Raw genomic sequence first — 17,744 nt, 5'->3', positions numbered from 1 at the left:
CAGTACAGTACAGTACTGGAGAAGACAAAAAAGGTCATCCTGACAGCACAACAGTCTTTGTCCGGATGAGAGGAGCCTGTACCGTGCAGCAACGTCCTCTCGCACTTTCTCCGGGTATGCAGCGATAATATATGTAGGAAAATAGGTGCTGTGAATTTGAGCTAGCTCACATTATGCTTTATAATAAATTATATATATTGTGTTTTTAGTTTGCCAAAAGTAAGTTTTGTTGTTTCCACTCTGTTAACGTGTATGGAGTTCTTTGTTCACTATAGCCAGCACACAAGTTGTACAACAAAATGGTATTAGATGTTCAGGGGAAAGTACTACTAGGCCTATATTATGCTCATCTGTTGTAGTGACTCGCTGTTCTTGCCAGGTTTACAAGTGGCACTGAGATGCAGGTCAAAAGCAGAGGACACATTTTCCCAGGAGTAACGTAAACCTTTAGAAAATCAATACTCTCATTTGCTAAATTTAAACAAAAAGCCTATTATTGGAAATGGGTCGCAAAAGCTGCCTTATTGGCCCGCAACACCCCATTCATCATTATATTCAGTCCTAACCATTTGTGTCCTTAAAGAGAGGGTAATAAGCTAGGCTCGGTCGGTTTATTTTGTTTTTTGACTTTCTGTGTCCCTCCCCCTCCTTCCCGTACTCACCGAACTAAGTCACTTCCCCTTCAGATTGCAATCCCAACACAATCAGCGTACCCCCTCTTTCAAATTGTCCTTTCTGAAAACGAGTATTAAGAAGAAACCTTCCACTTGTCCACCAATAATCATAAGGCTGTTAAGACCCTTTCTTTTAGTAAGACTACATTTTCTTTTAGTATTCTGCTTATGAAACTTCTACATCGCATTAGGTTTGTGAAGTTGTAGTGTACTGTTTAGTGTCCTGTTCATGTACCGTATTTTCCGGGCTATTAGGCGCTCTAGATTATAAGACACACTGTCATTAAATGGTCTATTTTCAAACTTTTTTCACAAATAAACTGCACCGGACTTTAAACACAACAGTTGGATGGGTCAGTCGGACGTTGTTTGGCGCGTTCACGGTGACTCTGGGCTTTGTTCAGTTGTGGCGTGTAGGGAGGGTGCTGTCTGGGACCAACGGATTGTTGGCGTGTTCGCAGTGACTCAGTTGTTCAGTTGTGGCTCAGAGTGACACATCGTACTTGTTTTTTCGGTTCATTTCTCCGTTCCGTTCCTCGTCGGTGTCGAGTGATGAGTGTGTCTGCGGGTGTTTTTCATGGCGCGGTCGCTGTCTGCTCCGTGTGTGTTTGCGTGCGCTGTGGGTGGTGCGGTTCGGTAGTTTACTGAAGTCGTGCTGGGACGCCCGAGTGGATTCGTGTATACGGCGCTCTAGATTGTGGGGTGCGTGGTCATTTTTTGATGGGGTTAGAGGCTTAAGAGCGCGTCTAATAGTGCGGAAAATACGGTATATTTATAAAAACGTCCGTGCTGAGACATGAATATGAAAGCTTCCTGGTAACATGAGCTTATGGGCTGAGCGTGTACAAGAGGCGTGGGCTCGTACTGCCAAGATGAGGGTTTGAATAGTGAGGGAGAGATTGCTAGATTACTCAAACATGCCTGGATGACATCTAAAACCACTTGTCATGTTTTTGATGAGGGAACGTTATAATATGGTAGAAAGCCCAAAAGGTATATTTTGCATAATACCACCTCTTGAAGTTTTCCTGCACCATGCCCAGTAGAAATGCACTAAAATGTGTTGGTTAAAGGCAAATTGTGTAACTTTCTTGGTTTCCTCCAAATGCTTTTCTTCATGGAGATGTGAATGTTTCACAGTATGGCATTAAATTGTTCTTTCTATCTTTGTGGAGACCAAACCAGACCAAATTACAGGTCCGATCTGTGGAAAAGTTATTGGTTTCTAGGTATTATGAGCTTTAAAACCACCTGTAACTGACTAAATGTAAGGTAGAGCTGTTTAAAGTCATGCTATGGAACATTCCAGGCAGAGCAGTGACATAAACATAGAAACAAGCAGGTGATGAAAGCTACAGTGCACCTTTAAGATTTTTTTGTAATTTCTCATCAGCTCATTTTGCAGTTTTGTTGGTTTCTAAAATTAGACATTGTCATATTTGTAATCTTGCTCTGTAATCACAAAATGACACCCTCACTATCAACACTTTTTGATGCCTTTTTGATGCTTTCTAAAATTAAATATTGATAAACACAGAATTCAGATTATGCATAACTGGGCAGGGCTGGAAAGTAATTAAAACTTAAATTAAAACTAATTAAAAATACTTATGTTACTGTAATTAAGTGATTGTACGTGTTGTACTTGTACTTGTAGATTTTAAAACATGTACTTGTACCATAATTGCCTTTTTTAAATGATAGAAGACCTAATCATCTTCACCATGTCTCTGCTCATTTATAATAACATCAGTGCATCATCTGCTTTGAGAAAATGCAAATTGTGCTCTGTTTTTGTACTTTTTTGATTGATACAGTTTTGAATAGAAGTATAATCTAAGGCCCCGTCCACCCTAGTGTATATTTGAGTTGTTTTCGTTGCGGATGCAGTGTTAGTCCAAACTAATCTGATGGAAAATGGCAGATACGGAACGATCTGGTGCCTCCAGCTTTCATGAATTCATCTGAGTACGGATCTGATCCGGCACTGTGTGGATGCCTGGACAACTGGACAACGTTGATACGCTGACGTAGGAGCTCTAGTGGCATGTTTATTGGACCAGGTCACTGTGACTTGTGCCTTTCCGATTCGCTGGGTTCGTGACATCGGACATGTGACACTATTGCGGAAAACAGTTTGAACAAACCAGAGGCAAACGGGAAACAGCGGAAATAGAACTACTTGCTAGTAGAAAAGACTTGAAATTGGCTGTTGCAACTTCAGATACAGTGCTCCACTTCCTTATGTTTACTGCCCACATGACCTCGAGACGACGTGATGCCAGCCTAGTCAATGACGTTGTGTGTGTGTTTCAGATGATTTCGCGTTACTGTGAGGATAGGATTGCATACACAGAAACAACGTGTCTGTATGCAAATTGTTCGCGATGCAGTGATACGGTGATTCATTTCAGTATGAAAATAAGCTAAAATGCAACTAAAATTGTGTCAAAAAGTATGTAACTAGTACCCTGAGTAGTATTTTCATGCTTACTTTTTACTTTGACTTATGTACAGTTTTGATACTTTATTAGCTGTGTAACTGCACTTTTACTTGAGTACACATTTCCAACACTGCCACTGCTTCTCACTCACAATTTCAAACAATTGCCGTGAACTTTCCCCGCACCGCATCCTCCGCAGTGGACACTTGTGCACGTAAATACAGTGTTTTCTACAGTGTCATCGTGATCATCCTACAACCGTTCAGATAAATCTTTACTTCTTCAAAACTTTTTTTGCATCTTTATCCAACACAACCCAAACCAAATGACCAAAATGCAACTAAAATTGTGTTTAAAAGTATGTAACTAGTACTCCAAGTAGTATTTTCATGCTTACTTTTTACTTTGACTTATGTACAATTTTGATACCTTATTACTCATGTAACTGTACTTTTACTTGAGTACACATTTCCAACACTGCCACTGCTTTTGACTCACAATTTTAAACATCTCCAAGATTGTCAAGTCTTGCCGTGAACTTTCCCCGCACCGCGTCCTCCGCAGTGGACACTTGTGCACGTAAATACAGTGCTTTCTATAGTGTCATCGTGATCATCCTAAAACCGTTCAGATAGATCTTTTTTTAAGTATTGATACTTGTTCAAAAGAGCATATGTAGTTAGTATTGATTAGTATCTGATTTTTTATCCTTTGGGCAAAGCTTTTTTTGCATCTTTATCCAAAACAACCCAAACCCAGACCAAAATGACTTTAAACATTTTGTCTATCCCTAATGACAGTCAGATAATATAGCTTCAGTGCACCAATGAGGTTCGTTTGGTCTTCCGACAATTTATGTTAGGAAATAGGAAATGTGCCCACGGGACTATAAACCGGAACGAGGGGGCTTTTTGACTCTCACACACCTGGGAAACTATGCAACTAAAATTGTATTTAAAAGTATGTAACAAATACCCTGAGTAGTATTTCCATGCTTACTTTTTACTTTACTTACATCCTAAAACCGTTCAGATAGATCTTTTTTTTTTTTTTTTTAAGTATTGATACTTCTTCAAAAGTGTATATGTCATTAGTATTGATAACTATCTGATACTTTGGGCAAAGCTTATTTTTGCATCTTTATCCAAAACAACCCAAACCAAATGACCAAAATGACAACTAAAATTGTATTTTCTAACTAATACCCTGAGTAGTATTTTCATGCTTACTTTCTAATTTGACTTACGTACAGTTTTGATACATATTAGCCATGTAACTGTACTTTTACTTGAGTACACATTTCAAACATCTCAAACATCAAGTCTTGCCCTGAACTTTCCCCACACTGCATCCTCCGCAGTTGACACTTGTACGCGTAAATACAGTGCTTTCTATAGTGTCATCGTCATCGAAAAACGTTCAGATAGATTTTTTTTTTAAGTTTTTGCATCTTTATCCAACACAACCCAAACCAAATGACCAAAATGCAACTAAAATTGTGTTTGTAACTAGTACCCTGAGTAGTATTTTCATGCTTACTTTTTACTTTGACTTATGTACAGTTTTGATACATTATTAGCCATGTAACTGTACTTTTACTTGAGTACACATTTCCAACACTGCCACTGCTTCTCACTCACAATTTCAAACATCTCAAACATTGTCAAGTCTTGCCGTGAACTTTCCTCCGCAGTGGACACTTGCGCGCGTAAATACAGCGCCCATCGAAAAAAGCACGCAGAGCCGAGCCGCGTTTGAGCGACACCTGACCACACGAAACCCCCTCCGAACACGCGCTCTCCCCGCTGACATCACCCCCTTCCTCGCACACCGCTCCTCTCCTCCGTCTCCGCTCCGTTCCGCTCGAGAACGCGTGGCTGGGTGTCCCGGTGTTATTTAAAACCCGCTATCCTCCGCCTCCTCCTCCTCCTCCTCCTTCTCTCCCTCCTCCTCCTCTCTCTCTCTCTCTCTCTCTTCCTCTCCTCCGCTCTCTGCATCTGTCTACCTCGCGTGTGTGTGCTTTAGCGTTCGTGTGAGAGCCGAAGTGAACCGGGCGGCCAGACCAGAGCGGAGCGAGCGTACGGAGCGGTTGGACGCGACGCACGAGGGGATACGCACTGGGGGATTCGGAGCACCTTACAGCGGGGACATTGGAAGGATACGACGGGATACGGGGGAGGGCAGCTATGAAATTCATCCAGGCGATTTGTTTGTTGCTTATGTTCCCGGCTTTGAGCACCAACACCCGGTAAGTCCCTTCTCCTTTCCCCCATTCCGTCTCCTTCTCGCATCCTTTCTCGCCCTCCTGCCCGCGCGTACTGCCCCAGAATGTCAATTTGAACAGGGGGAACAGTTCGATACCGAGGCTTAATTATAGTTGGCAGCTTGTGTGCGCTAATCTGAGCGACTTATCGGGCAAGAGAAAGGGTGATCATGTGTTGAACTCCGCCAGGCTGTGGAACACTCGTCCTTTTGTAGCCGCGTCTCAGTATTCGTGACATTGGCTTTTGGGGGGACTTTTTTTGTGTGTGTCTTGTCTGCTCGGGTGCTGGTCGGTTGCGTGCGTGGTTTGCCGGGGTACGAAGTTGAAGTTAAAGGACAGTCGCGTTGCAGTGGAGAAAAATAAAGATCGGGGTTTTTTTGGGTTTTGTTTTTTTTTTTTGGAAAGAGGGAAGCAGAAAGAAAGAGAGAGAGAGAGAAAAGGAGACGTGCCCAAAGGTTGGAGAGGAAGACACAAGCTGAGGTTTTGATGATTAATTAAGCCATTGATAAAATCGTCTCGCGCGCTGCACACAGTATAGCGCTAATGAGCGGAGATACGGAGCCCGGGCTATACCTTGGAGATGTGCACACGCAGAGCATGCATGAAACAAGTCCGCTCTCTCTCTCTCTCTGTGTCTATCTATCTCTTTCTCCTCTCTCTCTCTCTCTCTCTCTGTCTTCAAAATGTCTCGTTTTTGTGGGGTCGCAAGGTGGGGACGGTGGTGTTGGCTATGCGCTCGGGGAGTGGATGTAAACATTGAACTACGGTGGCGGCGGTGGTGGCAGCGGTGGTGGTGCACTGCAATCGGCGTGTCACTTCTCGGAGTTACAAGAAGGAGGAGATGTCGAGAAACAAGTCAAGGTTATTGGCAGCATCATATTTTTATGGCAGCGCGCTGGTAAAAAAAGCCTCAATGACGCTCGTTACGTCGGCTGCTCGGGTTCCGCCGCCTCGAACAGTTGTGCAAGACGATAGAATACGTCGATTTAAGTGATGTGTGACTCATAAAAACAAACGGGATGTACTTGTGTTGTTGTGTGTGCAGTTGCAAGTTAGGATCATTTTAGTACTTAACTAGTCAGTGATTCATTTTTTGCTCGGTCGGTCAGTCAAACAGTTATTTCTATTGTACATTTTTAAAGGTCCTGTATTACACAAATTTGACTCTTGGGAGCTTTAAGCCATGTTACCTCGTCAAAAACATACTCAAGAGTTGTGTTTTGTCTCATTCACAGCTTCGAGTAACCCTTTATTATTAGTCTGTCTACATCAAATATGTCAAACTCTGGTCCAGGGGCTAAATTTGGCCTGCGATATAATTATATTTGGCCCGTGAGATCATATCAAATATATATTAGAGCTGGACTTCCTGCTACAGATTTTGTTATTATTTCATATTTTGCTTGTTCTGGATTCAATGTTTAAGCAAAACTATTATTAAACATTTATTTTAATAAGAAAAGGTTTAACTTTACATATCTGTAAGGAAGAGAAAAACATGCAGATGCTGTTGGAATTTTTCAGTAAATATTTAGTTTTGCCCACAACTTAGTCACAGTTTTTAATTTTAGCCCTCTGTGAATTTGAGTTTGACAATCCTGGTTTCCATCTCCAAAGCTCGAAATGCTCAGTTCCACCTTGTGATGTCATCAAGTAGTTTTCAAGTGAACAGCTACCTACTGTTTATCTTTTGTTCTATAGAGTTTAGCAATTCCAGGTCTGAAATCATCCAAATGATTCAAGTGAAGGTGTATGAAGTAAAGTAAATGTAAAGTATGAAGTAAAATCCCAGTGGAGCACTTCCTGTACTATCTCATGACATCACAAGGTGGAACAGAGTGTTTTCTGTTGAGAAAGGAACTCAGCCTAAATATGCAGAATAAAAAAAATTGTAAAAATGTGTGAGTGAAACAAAACACAACTCTAGCTCTGTTTGTGATGAGGAAACATTATAACATATCTTTGAAAATAGTGTAACACGGGTCCTTTAAAATACTTTTTCAAACTAATACAGGCTGAAATATGGTGAGGGCTTCTATACAGAGAGAATATTTATAACTAAAAAGTAAAATTAATAGAAATCTGAAATAGTTTTTATATATTTTGGTTTAAAAATGCCGTTGTCTTTATTATAAAAGGTGTTTTTGTATGTGTTTTAGAGTCTGTACGGTTAAGATTACATTTATGAAATTATGGTTACGGATAATTTTTAGATTCAACTAGTCACGGTGAGTTGATTAATGGATGCAGTTGTGGTTGTCTTGTATTTATGGACTCTTCCGTGAAAATCAGCCACCAAAGTAGGCTACGATTGCATTACTCATAATTGTGCCAACATGTCCGTGGATTTTACCAGTCTCTTAGCGATGGCCGATAATGACAGAAAATAACGTGCTTTTTGGATATGAATGCGATCATTAGAAGATATTTTTGCTGTCTTTTAGAAATATCCAAAATTGCAACATTAAGATCTTGGTTAAGGATTTGAAGATTGAAGTTTTAAAACGGAATTCTCTTATGAGCTCAGTGCAGCGTCTTGGTTGGTTTCTAAAACGAATCAGACATACTTACTTCACATTAGACATACTTATTTTACGTTACAGTGATGCAAAAACTTCTCTTTTCATCAATATTTCTGGGAAAAGAGAAGTGAGACATAAATTTGACATTCTTGGCATTTGGTTTTCCATATTTTTCCATTAACAATTTCCTTATTGGCTTGTAAACTCTGTAGCTTGGCACAACGTTCAGGATTCTTGAATGACTATAAAATGCACTAATGCTGCAGAAGTCTTAAAAGTAGATATGAAACTGTATCCTGTTCTTAATACTAATGTTTCAAAAACTCAATTTCCGCACTCAGGAATATTAAGGATGTAACAATAACGGAATTATCGTGATATCGTATCGTCAAAGTTCTCACAATAATACCGTGGACCATCACAATATATCGAATTACAAGTCTCTTTGCTTAAATTAAGAGTTACGGTGCAGCAATAGACAGAGGAACTACATATGTAACAATTCACCTGTTCTCGACAAACGAAAAGCTACAACAACATTTTTTAGGATGTGGGAGGATCTATTCATGTCAGCGGGGTGAAATAAAGACATGCAACAAATAAAGTGCTGTCATGAATAGATCCTAAAAATTGCATTGTAGCTTTTCGTTTACACATAGACCATTACCCTTTGCTCCATTTCAGTGCAGACCACAAGAAGAAATAACAGTTCTAACACTTTTAAGTCTTACTTCTTTCGGATTCAGTCTTGTCAAGGCATTTTAAGAGGAAAACGTAGCAAATTAATAGAACAGTTTTGTTAGCGTCCACAAAATATCGCAATAAACATCGTACCGTGAGATGTATATCGTGAAAACATCGTACCGAGAGATTTGGATATTGTTACATCCCTAATAGTGAGCTTTCCCACGGTATCGCAATAAATATCGTACCGTGAGGATCATACTGTGATGATATCGTATCATGAGACTTGGATATTGCTACACTCCTAAGGAATAGGCTTGATACTCGATACAGATTTTGATCCCGCAATGAAAACTTTAAAAAAATATTTATAGATAATAGAATGTGATTTTCAACACAAAACAATAATGCTTTCTATAGGCGAGTTTCAGCTGACGTCATTTATATTAAAAGCCGCGTTGCATGCTGGGAAATATTTTGGTTAGAGGCAAGAAACAAAATAGCGGCCAAACACAGTGCGTAACCTCGCGTATCCTCGATAATGGTAAATTCCTGCTACATTATCGGATGCACAAATAGAAGCACGGAAGAAGGAAAATGTGTTTTTCATTTTCTGAGTGAAAAGAACCACTAACGGTGAATTAAATGGCTTTCAGACATTCACAGAGCAAACGTAGAAGATCCTAGCAAACTGTGGACTCCAACAAGTTCAACGACGCATCGAGACTCTTGTAGACTTTCATCTTTTCTGCTGTGAATGGCCCAGGAGTTTCCACCAAGTCATTGTGGATATCGCCGAAGTGAATATTTAGCCAGGGAGTTGGCGATTCTGACCAGAAATTTGGTTTGGTCCACCTTTTGTAGGGGTTGAAAAGGGTGATTTTGCACCCATCGATGCTTATGACCAGTTTCTGGTCAAATCATCTTCGGTCCTCTGCCGTTAGAGTGGATAAATAACCGGGATCAATACCCTTTACGTGCTTTCTCGCTCCGTTCGTCATGTTGAATTAGTGTTTCTTGCCGCTGACCAAAATAATTCCCAGCATGCAACGTGCGCTTTTGTCAACAATGAAACTCGCCTATAGTGTCATCGTGATTATCCTAAAACTGTTCAGAAAGGTCTTTTTTTAAGTATCGAAACTTGTTCAAAAGAGTATCTGATTTTCAATACGTTTGACAACCCTTTTATTGCAACTTTATCCAACATAAACCAAACCAAATGACCAAAATTACTTTAAATATTTTATGTAACTATCCCTTACAAAAAGTCAGATAATATTATGTAGCTTCAGTGCACCAGAAATGTCCTTCTTGGTTAGTATTCCACTGAGGTTCATTTGGTCTTCCGATAATTTATGTTATTAGGTGATTAGGAAAAATGCCCGTGGGACTATAAACCAGGACGAGGGGGCTTTTTTTACTCTCACACACCTGGGATACCGACTCGTGAAAGTCAGACTGCAGATGGCCTGTATAAATCAGCTGACCGGACACGTCACAGCAACATCACTGTCTGAACTGTCGAGACTGGTACAAAAACAAACCCTTGGTCTGAAAAAAGAACCTAATAACATACATCTTTGTTAGTTTTTAAAATGACAGCACTCTGTATAAACAATCACATTTCCCCCTATTTGCCGCTTTTTGACTGGTTTGTAAAATGAGATAGTGATGATGATATATCTCGCTATACTTCGTCTCAAGCAGTAAAAGACCTTAAACAAAAAAAATCTGTTCGGCTGAAACATAAGCACTTGGGCTATTATAGGAAAAACAAAACAAAACATGATTTCTGAAGTCGCATCTTACATAAAGATACAGCTTGGTCCTATTCTCCAAGCCTTATTTAACCTCGAAGTTATAAAGAGGCAGTTGTGTTCAGCATTTTCTCTTAGGCAGTTGCTGGTTCAATTCTTACTAGGGGAAATGCCATGAATATGAAGAAGCCTTATACAATATTTAAGAATTAACCAGAAACTAGCTTCTTCTTTGGAGAGTCCACACTTCACGGTGATTGGTTGAATCGACTTTTCATCATGCAAAAGTTTGACGAAAGCTGACCAATAGGAGGAGTGGGTGGGTTTGTTTGCATTTTAAGAGCTGTATAAAAGCTGCACTATGTAACTTTTGTGATGGAGGACTCACCATTTGCTTTTTATGCCTGGAATATTCTACCTTGATTCACTTTGTGGAAACCGTCTGACCTCGCTAGCCAGGCTGGCACCACCTAGTGCCTCCGCTCAATTTAATTTCTCTCCAGGAACTAGGTTAGGAATCAGAATACAATAGACGGTTCACAAAAACCCCAGAAGTGCAAGTTCAGACACCAGCCAATCAGCGAAGAGTCATATATTCAGTGTTGGCAACAATTCCTGAGTTCAAGAATTTAAAGCCAGAACAAAGAGAATGTTTGGTGAATTTTATCAAGGGGAAAGACGTTATTGGCCTTCTTCGTATGGGATTTGGGAAAAGCTTAATATACCGGTTAGCCCCGTTAGTGGCACCTTACACATGTCACGACTGGTTAAATGATAAAAAAAGTACCCGCCAACTGTTGAGCGAGGTCAGAAGGTTTGTAAATGGTCACATTTTTCTATAGTGCTTTACAACAAGGAACCACTCACCCATTCACACACATTCATACACCAGTGTACGCAGACACTGTGGGCAAGGTGGGTTAAGTGTCTTGCCCAAGGACACAACGACAGCATTCATCTGTGGGAGCTGGAATCACACCAGCCAACCTGTGGGTCAGTGGATCTGACCGCTCAACCTGTGATGTTTTATGTCGAGAGCTGGATTCAAACTGCCAACCTTAGATCAGTGGGTGAATGCTCTACCAACTGAGCTACTGCCGTTTCAGTTGTACAAGTGAAACGAAGTAAAAACGGCTGATGAATCAGGCTATGACCTTGCAACATTAGGATTTGTTTGCTTGACAGTAGGCAGTTACTTTTTTTTTATTTAACCAGTTGCTGCTATTTGGTTGTGACATATTTAATGCACCAGATTTTGTAGGAAGAAGGACAATAACGTCTTTCCCCTTGTTAATTCACCAAACATTCTCTTTATTCCGGCTTTAAATCCACACAGAATGTATGTCTTCGTCTAAATCCATCTCGACCGCTTTGTTTACTGTTGTGCTGTACCACAAAATGGACCCAGATAGATGCTTGAGTTTGACGTCATGGCTTCACAGCTCTTCGCCGATTGGCCGGTGCGCGGTCTACAACTCCTAGGGTTCCTGGGGTTCAAACCATCTAGTGTATTTTGATTCCTGACCTAGTCGCTGTAGAGAAATGAAATTGAGCAAAGGCATAGGTGGCACCAGCCTGGCTAGGAATGTTCCACAGTATGGCATTAAATCTACAGCATGGTCTAGTGGTGTGACCTGCTTGTCACCATGGCGATAGATAGACGTTTCTTGCTTGTTACTACAGGAAGGGCATCTGACGTAAAAACAAATCGCAACGCTGTTCACATGATTCAACATTATCCATTCACTTCGAACTTGGTTGAGCTTTCAGATGCAATTACCCGCTGACGGCTCACGCGAAACCTTCAAGCAAGCCGGGTTAAATCTCGACCTGTTGTGTTGCGTCCTCGGGCAAGACACTTCGCCCACACATTCCCATTCCCCGGCGCGCAAAACGGCTGATTTCCGTTCAAAAGCGCTGCAGCCAGACTCTCCGTAAATACATCTAAACTCCATCGCTAAGCACTAAGCCGAAGAGCGGTTTGTGTGTGGCATTGATTTGCAGTCAAAGCTTTAGGGGTTCCACATAAGTGATTGGCAGAACTGGAGATATTGGGTCTGGTTAGTACTCGGGAGTTTGCTGTGTTGTGTCCTTAGGCAAGACACCCACATTGCCTGGTATGAATGTGGTGAGTGTGTGAGCGTTTGTCAGAGGTTACAATGATACAATAGTAGCTTGCCACACACTATTACACCAGTATGGAAGGAATGAACAATGCAGGAAATTGTAAAAGGACGTAAAGGGTCTAGAAATAAATCAAATGCATCATTATTTTTTTTTGTTTTGATCTGATAGGTAGCGTATAGCGATATTGATCTGATGCTGAAGTGTTTGATATGAAATGCATGGAATCCTTATGAGCTATGGATGTCTGTTCGTCTCATCTGCTGGAGTCAAAGAGCAAAAGAAAAAAAAAAAGTTTTATTTAGATCATGAGCATCTATATGGTAAACAGCAGAAGAGCGTGAGTGGGCGAGCTGTATATTTGGTATGGTTTTCGTATTCATACTGTATGTAAAAAGAAACGTTCAACTCATGATTCAATTTGATCTGTTTTAATACAAATACACTATGACTTTTGGCTGAATTTTAACTTTATCTGCCATGTGGTAATAAAGGCTTTTAATTAATTTGTACTTTTAGAGTGCCTCAGGACTCAAATTGGAACAGTTTTGTAACAGTAAGTGATGTGTGACTCATAAAAACAAATATGATGTACTTTTATTGTTGTGTGCGGAGCTTCAAGTTAGGATTATTTTTGTACTGGACTAGTCCGTCATTAATTTTTCGCTTGGTCGGTTAGTCAGACAATTACACAAATTTGACTCTTGTGAGCTTTAAGCCATGTTAGAATGTCGTTACCTCATCAAAACATACTCGAGAGTTGTGTTTTGTTTCATTCGCGCATGTTTGAGTAATCCTTTATTATGAGTCTGTTCTTTTCCACCTTGAGATGTCATCAAGTAGTTTTCAAGTGAACAGCTACCTACTGTTTATCTTTTGTTCAATAGAGATTGGCAATTTCATATCTGAAAACATCCAAATAGTTCTAGTGAAGGTGTATGAAGTTTAAGGCTACGTTTATACGATGAGGGTCTGAACAGAAAGACGCAAAAGTGGCGTCGCGTCTTCACTTTTTTTCCTTGTTTAGAAAAGTGTGTGGAATTCGATTGGGTATGCATGCCAGGCGGCTAGGTGGTGATGTATGTGACGTAAACATGTACGCGACGTGAGCAGATCTGAACAGAGTTTTGCGTCTTGGGCAGTGTAGATGGAAAAACTACAGCGGAGTGTATTCAACTTTTCCGCTCTGGAGGGCGGTTTCAGATGTTTGCGTTTTTAAGCCCCGAAAACACCCTCACCGTCTAAACGAAAGGCACTTCCGATAAAATATTTAGTTGTTTTTTCCCACAAGCGTTCTCATGTAAACAGCACTTCCTGTATTATCACATGACATCACAAGGTGGAACAGACTATTTTCTGTTGAGAGAGCAACTCAGCCTTTTTATGCACATTGTGTGTGTTAAACATGTGTGAATGAAGCAAACCACAACTCCAAGTATGTCTGTGATGAAGAGTGCGAGTGAACTTGCTGTATATTTGGTATTTTTTGACATTCATATATAAAAAGGAAAGTTCAACTCATGATTCAGTTTTATCTGTCTTTATGTAACTACACTATAACTTTCAGCCAGACTTAAACTTTATCTGCCATGTGGTAATAAAGGATTTTTCAACTTTGTATTTGAGACTGGCCACTTTTTTTAGAATCTGTACCCATCCAAGTAGCACTCCTGTCCCCTAAAGTTTTACACTATTACTTTTATTTGCTACTTTTTTCTGTATAAATAGTTGTTTTTCCATGAAATTACGCCATGTTAGAATGTTGTTATCTCCTCAAAAACATACCTGGAGTTGTGTTTTGTTTCAGTAATCCCTTATTATTCTGCGTACATTTCCAAAGCTCAAAGCACTATAACATAACCATAACATCACAAGGTGGAACAAAGCGGTAGTTTTCAAGTTAACAGCTACCATTTTCCTGTCTTTTAGCTTCAAGGCCGGGGAACAGTTGCAGGTAAAAATGACAAAATATTTTATAGAAGATCACAGCGTTTTTGGGGCTTAAAAACGCAAAAATCTGAAAAGTTAAATACACTCTGTTGTAGCGTTTGCATCTACACTGCCCAAGATGCAAAACTCTGGTCAGATCTGCTCACGTTGCGTACGCGTTTACGTCAAATACATACAGTACACAGAAACAAACACGTCGGATAATTTTAATGCGTCGGATCTTCAAGCTGCTGTAATAAACTTACAGGACGCATCCCAAGAAATGTACAGAATCTGCAGAGATACTATTAGTGAACAGAGAAGGATCTGCAATCAACTCTGTCAAATTTTGGATGCACCAGTTCGTCGCAGGCAAACCAGACGACTATGGACGCAACCTGGAGAACCAGTCGATGTTGCGACAACTTTGTGGAAGGAGTAGCTGATGAAAATGCGTGGCGTGAAATCGTCCGTATGTCCAGAGATGCCCTTGTTGCTTTAAGTGCATGCATACCCAATCGAATTCCACACACTTTTGCGTCACCGTATGCGCGCAGATTTCCTCCCGAAAACGCTCGTCTAAACGCGGAATAAAAAGTGAAGAAGCGACGCCACTTTTGCCTTTTCTGTTCAGACCGTCGTCATAGAAACGTAGCCTTAGTTCAGAAGAGATTGGCAATTCCAGGACAGAAATCATCCATTTGATTCAGAGATCAGGAATGGTGTAACATGGGCCCTTTAAGTATCAAGTATTTATTTTTACTATCAATCTTCTGTGGGTTGGACTCACGCACGTTTTACAAATCAACTTCTTAACTGCTACAAAAACTTAACTCTGTACTGACACCTGAACTTACGACGATAATGAACCTTTTTAACAGACCGAGAAAATGAAAACGCTCTCGTATTCCTGCATATTTTCCACATGACCCCCCCGGAGTCTGCGTCCTCTACCTGATCCGCAGCGCTTCGTTTTTGTGGCTTTTTTAGGCGCTAATTAGGAAGTATTACGTTTTGCTTTGGCAGGTCAGCAGCACTGGTTTGTCTCCGGGGAAAATGTCACGCAAGTAATTACAGCATGCACAATCACAGGCCCATTAGATCCAGTGTTTACAAAGGCAAGGTGCTCCCAGCGAAAGGTGAAGTGGGCAGGGATATGAAAGAGGAAACAAATGGGACACAAAATGGCGGATGAAAAAAGTGGTGCCCTTCTCTAACAACGGCACTTTAGATAATGAGGGCAAAGATGGAAGATTGGGCAGTAAAAGTTTATTTGGTGCGTACCTAGCGTCTTAACTTATTGTCTTATATTGCGCGATTCCCTGATCTGTGTTTTAAAGTTGTTTTCTCACCTTCACTTTTGGATAATTTCAGCCCTGGAATTGCCAATCTTAGCTGAACTAAAGGTAAAAATTAGATATTAACTTGAAAACTGCCACTTCATGACATCACAAGGTGGAACAGAACATCCATTTTGAGTTTTGGAGATGTAGACACAGGATTTTCACAGTCATGGAGATCCTGGAAAAGTCATGAAAATTGAAAATGTCATTTTCCAAGACCAGAAAAGTCATGGAATTTTGTGAATTCAATGTAAGTTTTGGAAAAGTCATGGAATTTTAGCATCTCTGTCATGCAACTACAGCATTCTGTTAAGTTCTCCTGAGGCTATTAGGATTATTTCTGAACGTGTGTGCTTTTTGTTTAAAAGAGACGACAATAAATGCACTGACAGTATTTTGAATGTTAAAAAAAACTATAATACCAAACCATAAGGTGAGTGGAAAAGGTTAACATTTCATATATAGCCCTAAAAATCTGATCCATTCTACACATGTAGGTGCTGTGAAGTCATGGAAAATTCACTTTAGGTCATGAAAAATCATGGAAAATTTTGTCAGTAAAAAAGTGTGCGAACTATGTAGACAGACATGTGAATGAAACAAATGAAACAAAGCACAACTCCCAGTATGTTTTTGTGGAGGTCACAGCACATGACATTATAACAGGCTCCAAAAGAATTCATTTTGGGTGTTACAGGACTTTTAAATGCATTGTAATACAGTGTAAAACATTTAACACACACACATATACGTATTATATAGCAGAGGTGAGGACATGCAAGTCGTGACTTGGACTCGAGTCAGACTTGAGTCACTATTTTTAGGACTTGAGACTTGACTTGATAAAATGGATTAAGACTTGGGACTCGACTTGGCCTTGAAGGTCAGTGACTTGGAACTTGACTCAGACTTGAGGCCTGTGATTTGAGACTTGAGAAGCACTTGATCTGAATTCTTTCTATTCTGACCATAATGATTCCCTCAAAGATTTTGTCAAGACATTTAAAAAGGAAAAATTTACTAAATTACTACTACTCTTATATACTTTATAAATACTCAAATATAAATATACTATTTTTATTTTTTTATTTTATTTTAATTTTTTAAAGTACAATGTATCTTAAAATTTATATAAATTGCAAAAATCTAAGTTATATTTGGTTCTTTGGTTTAAAGACTTGAAATGACTTGAAGCTCAAAATAGATGATTTAGACTTATGGGCCGAGTGACTCAAGAGTCAAATTAGCCTGTAAGACTCAAATTGCCTGTATTTGACTTGGGACTTGACTCAGACTTGAGGTCAAAGACTTGAGACTTACTTGAGACTTGCAAATCAACGACCTGGTCCCACCTCTGTTATATAGTTCTATAATATTTAATGGTGCATTATGCAGCCTTTGCAGTGGGGCGTCTGCCATCATCCTGACATTATTGTTTTTACACTTACGGCATTACATTTGTCTCTTTTGCTTTCATTCGGTTACACATACTGTAACTGACAAAAATATATACTGAAAATCTACTGTGAGTTGTCGCCTGCTTGTTTCCATGGAGATAGATACAGTATGTTTAATGCCATACTCTGGAACAAAGGTCTCCAACCAGTAGCTCTCCACCTCCTTCCAAGTAGCTCGCCAAGGGATTTCTGAATTATACGTAGTGATCTGAATAATGGGTTATGTTTTATAGACATCTAATTGTACCTCATCCTCGGCTTCCCATGATTCTTATATTTACAAAATTTCTGTTGAGCTCGGAAATGAGTAGCTCTCTGGCATTTTCGTTTTCGTTTTGTTTCGCTCACAGGAGGAAAAAGATTGGAGACCCCTGCTCTGGACTATAAGGTTAAGCACTAACATTGTCACACAGATTTCACCAGAAAAGTTACATAGTGCATTATTGTCATGCTGGTTGCTGTTAACATTACTGTGAAGGCAAAGCCTCACTCTAGCCTCGGAAAGCGAAACACATATAAAACTCATCACGGTGAACAATAGTAATAA

The sequence above is a fragment of the Boleophthalmus pectinirostris genome, unplaced genomic scaffold (genome assembly GCF_026225935.1).
Source record: "Boleophthalmus pectinirostris isolate CB_2022bp ecotype Guang Dong unplaced genomic scaffold, ASM2622593v1 HiC_scaffold_19, whole genome shotgun sequence".
NCBI lineage: Eukaryota > Metazoa > Chordata > Actinopteri > Gobiiformes > Gobiidae > Boleophthalmus > Boleophthalmus pectinirostris.
This window is presented reverse-complemented; position numbering follows the sequence as displayed.